The sequence below is a fragment of the Martes martes genome (genome assembly GCF_963455335.1).
Source record: "Martes martes genome assembly, chromosome: 13".
NCBI lineage: Eukaryota > Metazoa > Chordata > Mammalia > Carnivora > Mustelidae > Martes > Martes martes.
Genome location: NC_137901.1, coordinates 90332986 through 90340020, shown reverse-complemented (window position 1 = coordinate 90340020; position 7035 = coordinate 90332986).

Below are 7035 nucleotides of genomic sequence, written 5' to 3'. Positions count from 1 at the left end.
AAATTGAACATGTGAAATTAAGGAGAAGCACAAAATAGAAAGCAAGGGGGGGAAAGAGGCCCACGAGGCAAGGCTGCGTAACTCTGAAAAATCAGCGTTTACCGATCTCCACATCGGCCGCAAGCACAGGGCTCCCTGGAAGCGAGACAAGTGCGGTGCTGGGGGTCGTCGCTCTTGTCCTACTGGCTGGACCCAGCCCCCCAAACCAGCGCCGCACGGGGAGCAGCTGAGTTACAGGCTCCGACAGGGGTGGGGGGACCCGGCAGGATCCCCCTTGTTTCTCCTCTGTGCCGTGCTGATTTTCCAGAGTTTTGGATCCAGCAAAATGGGTCCAATAAGGAGCCAAGGAGGTGGCAGACCGCCTGGTGTTTTCAAGAAACACAGGGTCAGGCCCTTGACCTAGAGGACTCCCGCGGTCAGGGCTGAGCTGGACAGACAGGTCTAGGACCGGTCCCTGGCTCAGCCTCCACCTCCTCCCCTGCCTCCCCCAGGCGGAGTCCCAGCCTCCCTCCGCACTTCCTCTAAAACATAGCTCAGTGTCTTCGTCATTAGTAGCATCGACGGAGCCCAAGCCTGGAGACCTGCCTAGACGTGTCCAAAGGGCTTTCTCCCTGACCGATGACTCCTCCGGGCGGGAGACCCAGGTTTTGGAGTCATTGCGGAGAGGTGATGCTTGATGCCTGAGCGCGTGACCCCCCCGGAGGAGGGATGTGACCGTGGCCGCTCGTGGGATCTGAGGTCAAGGAGGTGAGGGCGGACCTCGTGTACTGCATGCCCCCGCCCAGGGAGATGACGCCTTCGGGGAGTGGTGAGCTCAGTTTCGGAGCCCTGGGTGTGCAGGTGCGTGAGGCGCCTACTCGTCCTGCCGGGTTGCAGAGCAGAGGGCCTGTAGCAGGGGCTGTGGGGCGGGGACGGTCCTCACTCCTGTCCCTTCCTCCTTCCCTCCCTCCGTCCTCCCTTCTTTTCATTTCTGTCTTCTCTGTGCCCCTCTCACCTTCTGAGAGTGCCAGGCGCAGGGAGGTCCTCGTGTTCTTTCTTCCTGTGTTTGGAGTGGGGAGAGAAAAGCTGTAGGGATGTCAGTGTCTGTATAAGGGGAGAGCAGGGGCGCGGAGAGCACTGGACCCTGAGGTAGCGTCCTCGCTGCCTCGGGTGGGCCGGGCTGGGCTGGGCTCAGGTCCCCTGAGTGGGAAGAAGAGTCACGGTGGGATGGTTTGGAGGCCCCTCCCCTGTGGCAGGACACAAACCTGCACAGAGGGCCCCGGTTCGTGGAGGGCGTCTCCGTGTCCTCACCGTCAGCAAAAGCCTCGGGCAGAAAGGCAAGGGGTGGAGAAGGGTGTGGGAGACGCTGGGTGCCCCCAACACGTGCGCATGCCGCGTGAGGTCGTGAGAGCCCAGACGTTCCTCGTAGTAGATCCACCTCTGTCCTGATCCACCTCCTCTGTCCTGGCAGAGGAGGACCTGGCCGCGGTTCCGGAGTGCATGGTGTCCCCCCAAAGTCACGTCCACCCAGAGCCTGTGCTTGTGGTCTTCCTGGAAAAAGGATCGTGGCAGGTGGAACCGAGGGTGGGACCTGAATCCAGTACCCCTGTGTCCTGAGCAGAGGGACGCTGGACTCGGGCACTGGGGAGACAGAGGCCGGAGGGACACGGCCACAAGCCACGGAAGGCCGGGACTGCCCATGGCACCAGGGGCAGGCGGGGCTCCCTCCCGGAGCAGGAGGGGGGATTTCTGATGTTTCAGACCCCCCTCTCTGTGGGACTTGGCCACGCAGTCCGGGGAAATGAGTATGCCAGCCCTCCCTGGGCAGCTTCCCGCCCTGGAGACGGATTCTCCCACAGTTCCACAGCTGAGGAAGCTGCGTTCCCTTCCGGGGCTCCCGGGGGAATCTGTTTTCTGGCCTTCTCCATCTGGCTTCACGCTGGCGCCCGTGTCCCCCCGTCTGCCCAGTGGGCAACACAGCATCACCCTGGCTACCTTTTTTTTTTAAAAGATTCATTTATTTATTTATTTATTTATTTGACAGACAGAGATCACAAGTAGGCAGAGAGGCAGGCAGAGAGAGAGGAAGGGAAGCAGGCTCCCCGCTGAGCAGAGAGCCCGATGCGGGGCTCGATCTCAGGACCCCGGGATCATGACCTGAACTGAAGACAGAGGCTTTAACCCACTGAGCCACCCGGGCGCCCCCTGGCTACCTTTGTGCCGCCTCCTCCCACTCAGAAGGTTCTCATGGTTTCACCCTCCGACGTGGCTGCTCAGGACCACGTCCCCTCTCAGAGCCAGTGAGTCAGGGCCCGTACGCCCACGTGCACAGCGGTCAGTGTCTGCACGTGGACATAGGTGGCGGCTGCTGCTCTGTGGCCGGCCACCCGCATTCCAGAAGGCCGAAGCCACTTGTGCGAGCGAGGCCGTGACACGTCGTCACAGGAGAAGTTCCTGATGCCTCCAAGGGCCTCTCAGGCACCCTCGGCGGGACGCTCCCATCGCTTCCTCTAGGCCCGTGGTGCTAATAGCCAGCAAAATTAAAGATTTCGTGGCGGATCCAGACGTGAATTTTTATGTTTCCTGTTACCACATACATGCGCTCGGTGCAAATGCGGACAAGAGCGAGCGAGCGTTTGCCGCAGGGGCGGGATTAGGAAGCGAGCAGGTTTGCCCATAAGCCCCACGCTGGCGGGGGCCCCCAGTGCCGAGAACGCGAGCGCGGCCACGTCCGCTTCCTTCCTTCCCGTGTCCGGTCCCGGACTCCCGTTTCGCTCCGTCCTGAACACGAGGGCAGCTGTGCTCCCGAAGTCAAGAAAGCTACAGCAGGCCGTTTCTACCTGGTGAGCGTTAAACACTTACCCTGCTGATTAAGGCGCGTTAAACAGTGCTTCATTGCGCACGCCGCCCCGGCTAGGATCCCGTCTCCGCCAGCTGGACCACTCGCCCGCTCGGCTGCTCTCGCTGTCCCCCCAGCAACCTAAGATCCATCAGGGAACTTGGTGAGAGGAGCTCTGGGGCTGCACTGAATGACATCCGTGAAGCGGAAGTGCGCAGAGATGGTCCCGGCTTTCCTGCTCTCGCTGCCTTTCTGGGGGGAGGGTTGGCCTTCACGGGGAACCCAGGCTTGCGGAGAGAGGACAGGAAGTGCGTCAGGAGAGGGAGTTTCCTTATGAAGAGACGGACCCATTGTATTTCTCAGATAGAGCCCTCAGTGTTGCTAAGGCCCCTTTCTCCTGAACACACACATGGCGGAGCTCCTTGGACCTGGTGGATCCCCCGTGCTCAGCCCACATAGGGGCTGGAAGGGTGCCTGAACCTTCCAGCCCGTGTGGGCTTCCTTGAGCTACGGGGTCGCCAGGGCCCCACCCGCTGACTGGCATCTTCGACGCCACTCTCACTGCTCGCAGGCGTGGTTGCCGGTACGGCGGGGGGCCGAGGGGAAGCAGTCCTGCCCTGGGAGCCATTCTCGTCTCCGGTCACACCGGGGCCAGCCTTCTTGGCCAGCGGGCTTGCCTCATTGCCCTCCTTGTGCGCAGTCACTTGATTCCCTGACGGTGCTGGCGGTGTCTAGCCTGTTAGAATGTCTCCCCCGGGGTGCCTGACATTTTAACCAAACAGGTGCACGTGGGACAGCTGGCCTGTGGCTGGCACACGGCAGTAAGGGTTAGAAATGGTGGCATGTGGCCCTCAAGGTGGCCTCTTAAAGCTAGTGAGGCTACTTGGGTGCCAGCAATACACCATGAGTCTTTTCTCCGTTCTCTATTAATCATGGGCTAAAATTCAGATCAGCATCATCACAGACTAAATAATCCCCACCCACTACCCCAAAATGTCCCTGTCCTTATTCTCAGAACCTGTGATTATGTTTCCTTACGTGGCCAAAGGGCCTTTGCAGATACGATGAAGTTTAGGATGTTGAGATGGAGAGATGATCCTGGATCGTCTGGGGAGACTTGGAATCACAGGGGTCCTTGTAGAGGAAGGAGGGAGGCAGGAGATTCAGCATCAGAAGAAGTGAGGACAGAAGTAGAGGGCAGAGTCTGGCATTCCATGCCGGCTTGGAAGATGAAGGGAGGACGCGCCCCTTGCCCTGCAGGACTCAGCCTCCGTGTGCTCACCCTGATCCCGGCCCTGCTGCTCACGTCCACCCACTTTCGTAGTCCACGGGATAAAACATTGCACAGCAGGCCCCGGGAGCCCAGCAACATCTTCTTGGACTGCTTTGACTAATTGCAAATGGGTGATTTATCTAAAGAAATCTCCGTTCACTAGAATTTACAGCTCCGCTGCTCCGTGAGTCACGTGTCGATGCTGGAGCTGGAAGGGACGGACGCCCTTCGGGCACGATCACCGGAGCCTCCGAGTGGGTTTACGCTTGCCGTTTTAACTTTAAACTCGATCCAAGCTTCTTGCTTCTTGCTCACTGCTCCTCGGGGCTTAGAAATGTCAAAGACATAAACCAGACCACAGAGTTCAGCAGTTTGCTAACATCCTGGACCCCGTACCAAGGGCAGATTGTCATCCACGATGAGTCGTGGTGTCTTCGGAAACAGGGAAGTCAGAGGAGACTTGGCCCATTAGTGCGGATCAGATGTCGCATTCATCTGTGGCTCCTATCATTCTTCCATTCAACAGACACCCCAGAGCTGCCTGGCTCTCTTTCACATTGCGGGGAGGGGGATGGAGAGCGGTGCAGCCATGACAGAACCAAGTCCCAGCTCTGGAGGGAAATGGACGGTAAACACATAAGCGAACAATAACACGGCTCAAAGTGTAAGGACTGTGGCGAAAATGGTAGAGGATGATGGTGTAGCCTGATGCCCTGTGGTGAGGCAGTTAATGCAGAGCGAGACTTGGGGAGAAGGCACTTGCCCGTAGGTTCCTGCCCCTTCCTGCCAAGCAACTAAGCCCATCAGCGTCGATCGGTTTTCGTTCATCCTGCCATCTAGTGGCTGGAAGTGGAACTACAGGCTACTTTCAAAAACTGCTAAGGAGTTTTTCCGAATGCCTCTACTAGGAAAAAAAATGTTTTTTAAGGCTACACACTGGGAACTAGTAGATAAATGAGTCCTGGAGAGGCGATGCACAGCACTGTGGTTATAGCTGACCATGCTGTATTATAAACTTTGAAGATAGTACGAGACCGGACCTGCCTCTCTTCCTGCTGCCTCCCCTGTGTGTCTCAGTGTTCTCTGCAGTCTCTGACAAGGACACTTGCGCTGGGGTTAAGCCCCCCACCCCGATACAGCGTGGGCTCCTCTCCATCCTTCCCTTAATTACACCTGCAAAGACCCTGTTTCCAAATACACTCACATTCTGAGGATCTAGGTTGTTGTGAATTTGGAGCAACACCACTCAAACCACTGCAGCCAACAGTGGAAAATCAGGAGAGTCTACATTTAAAAAAACGACTACTCAACCCCTGAAGACATCAGAAAATAGGTCAAGATGGTGCTGGGATTCCAGTCCCTAGGGCCTGAGTGGGAGCTGCCTCCCTTGGAAAGGTGTCTTTCTGATTTGTCACGATTCCTGCCTCTCCGAGGAGGCACACATGCGCCTCTGCTGGGCTGGGTGATGCATTTATGTCACTTGCCTGGGCCGAGCAAGGTCTGAGTTTCTGGCCCTTGATGCAAGGGAATCAATAGTCAGCAGAAAGCGCTGAATAAGCAGCCGATCCATTCTGGTCATACAGAGTGAAACGAAAGTACCTTCTTTCGGAAGGTCCCTCAGCATGAAAAATAGACTGTGTGGCTGTCTTCAGGCCTTCATAATGCTGGGGCATAGGTTAGAGCATAACACCTGGGGAATTCTCTGTCTCCGGCAGGGAACTCACGTTACAGCAATTTTTATCACGTCAATGAAGAGAAGCCTTTCCTTCTCACACTCATTAGCCCAAATTTGCTCTTCCTTTCCGGAGGAAAGCTCCTCCAAGAGACAGACTTTATGCAGTCTTCCTTTCTTGTTCTTTGCTGGAAGAAATCTGACTTATGTTGCCAGTTAGGCTACAAAGGCACCATACTGGAGAATTACGTTGCTGTCATTAAGTTGTATGTGACGGAGTTCATTGGCTTAAATAAACAAAAAGCCCAGATGTGGATTTCAGGTACAGCTGGATCCAGCAACTCACATTATGTCATCAGGACTCAAATTCTTTTCACCTTCTTGATACAGTTTTGTCTGTGTTGACTTTACTCTCAGACTGTCTTTCCCCCACAAGATCGCAAGACCTTTTGATCCCCAGGAATCTCAGGCTTTCGTTCTACCAGCTTTGAGTCCCGTGAAAAAAATGTTCCACCAGAAGTCTTAGCATTGACCTCACCAGCTAATCAGCAGGATTTAAGACATGCCCAGGAAGGTTCAAGGCTCTGATTGCCTAGCACCAAGTCACATACCACCCTGGAGAGGGGTCAGAATCAGTTCTCACAAACCACACAGATAAAGCCTGGGGGAATATGGCTCCCCAAGGAAGATCAAGAGGACTGTTCCCACAATATGCAACATGCATGTTACATATTTTTTACATATTCTGCTAACTCAGTGGTCCATCTCCCTGCACTCTGGAATAGTTCTCCAGCTTCATTCACGGATATGCCTGCCTGGATGACTCTACCTTACTTTCTAAGTAAGATGTCCAGAAACCAAAGCTGCCTCCCCACCATGAGTTATCGTCAGCACCAAACAAGATCTTTCTATTAAATCGCCAAGCATGGTGCTGGGCACCACACGGGTTCCGCCCCGGGGGTGGTGTTCCATCAGCCCCATGCACCTCTGCGTGAATCTGAGAGGACCCTCCTGGGCCAAGGGACCGGCTTGGCGGTGGCCTCTAACCTCGGGCTGCGTCCTGCGCGAATAGTGACAAAGCCCAGACTAATGCTTGCAAGCCAGCCAGTGGGGTCACCGGGGGGACAAGCCCAGGGACCTGGGACGCTAGGATATGTGCCTGCATCCGGGGGAGGACAACCCTGAAAATGATGAGGTGGTTCTGGAAGGGGGACCCAGAACCCAGCAGGGGCCCCACAGTGCTTCCAAGTCCCAGGCACTCGGGCACCATGC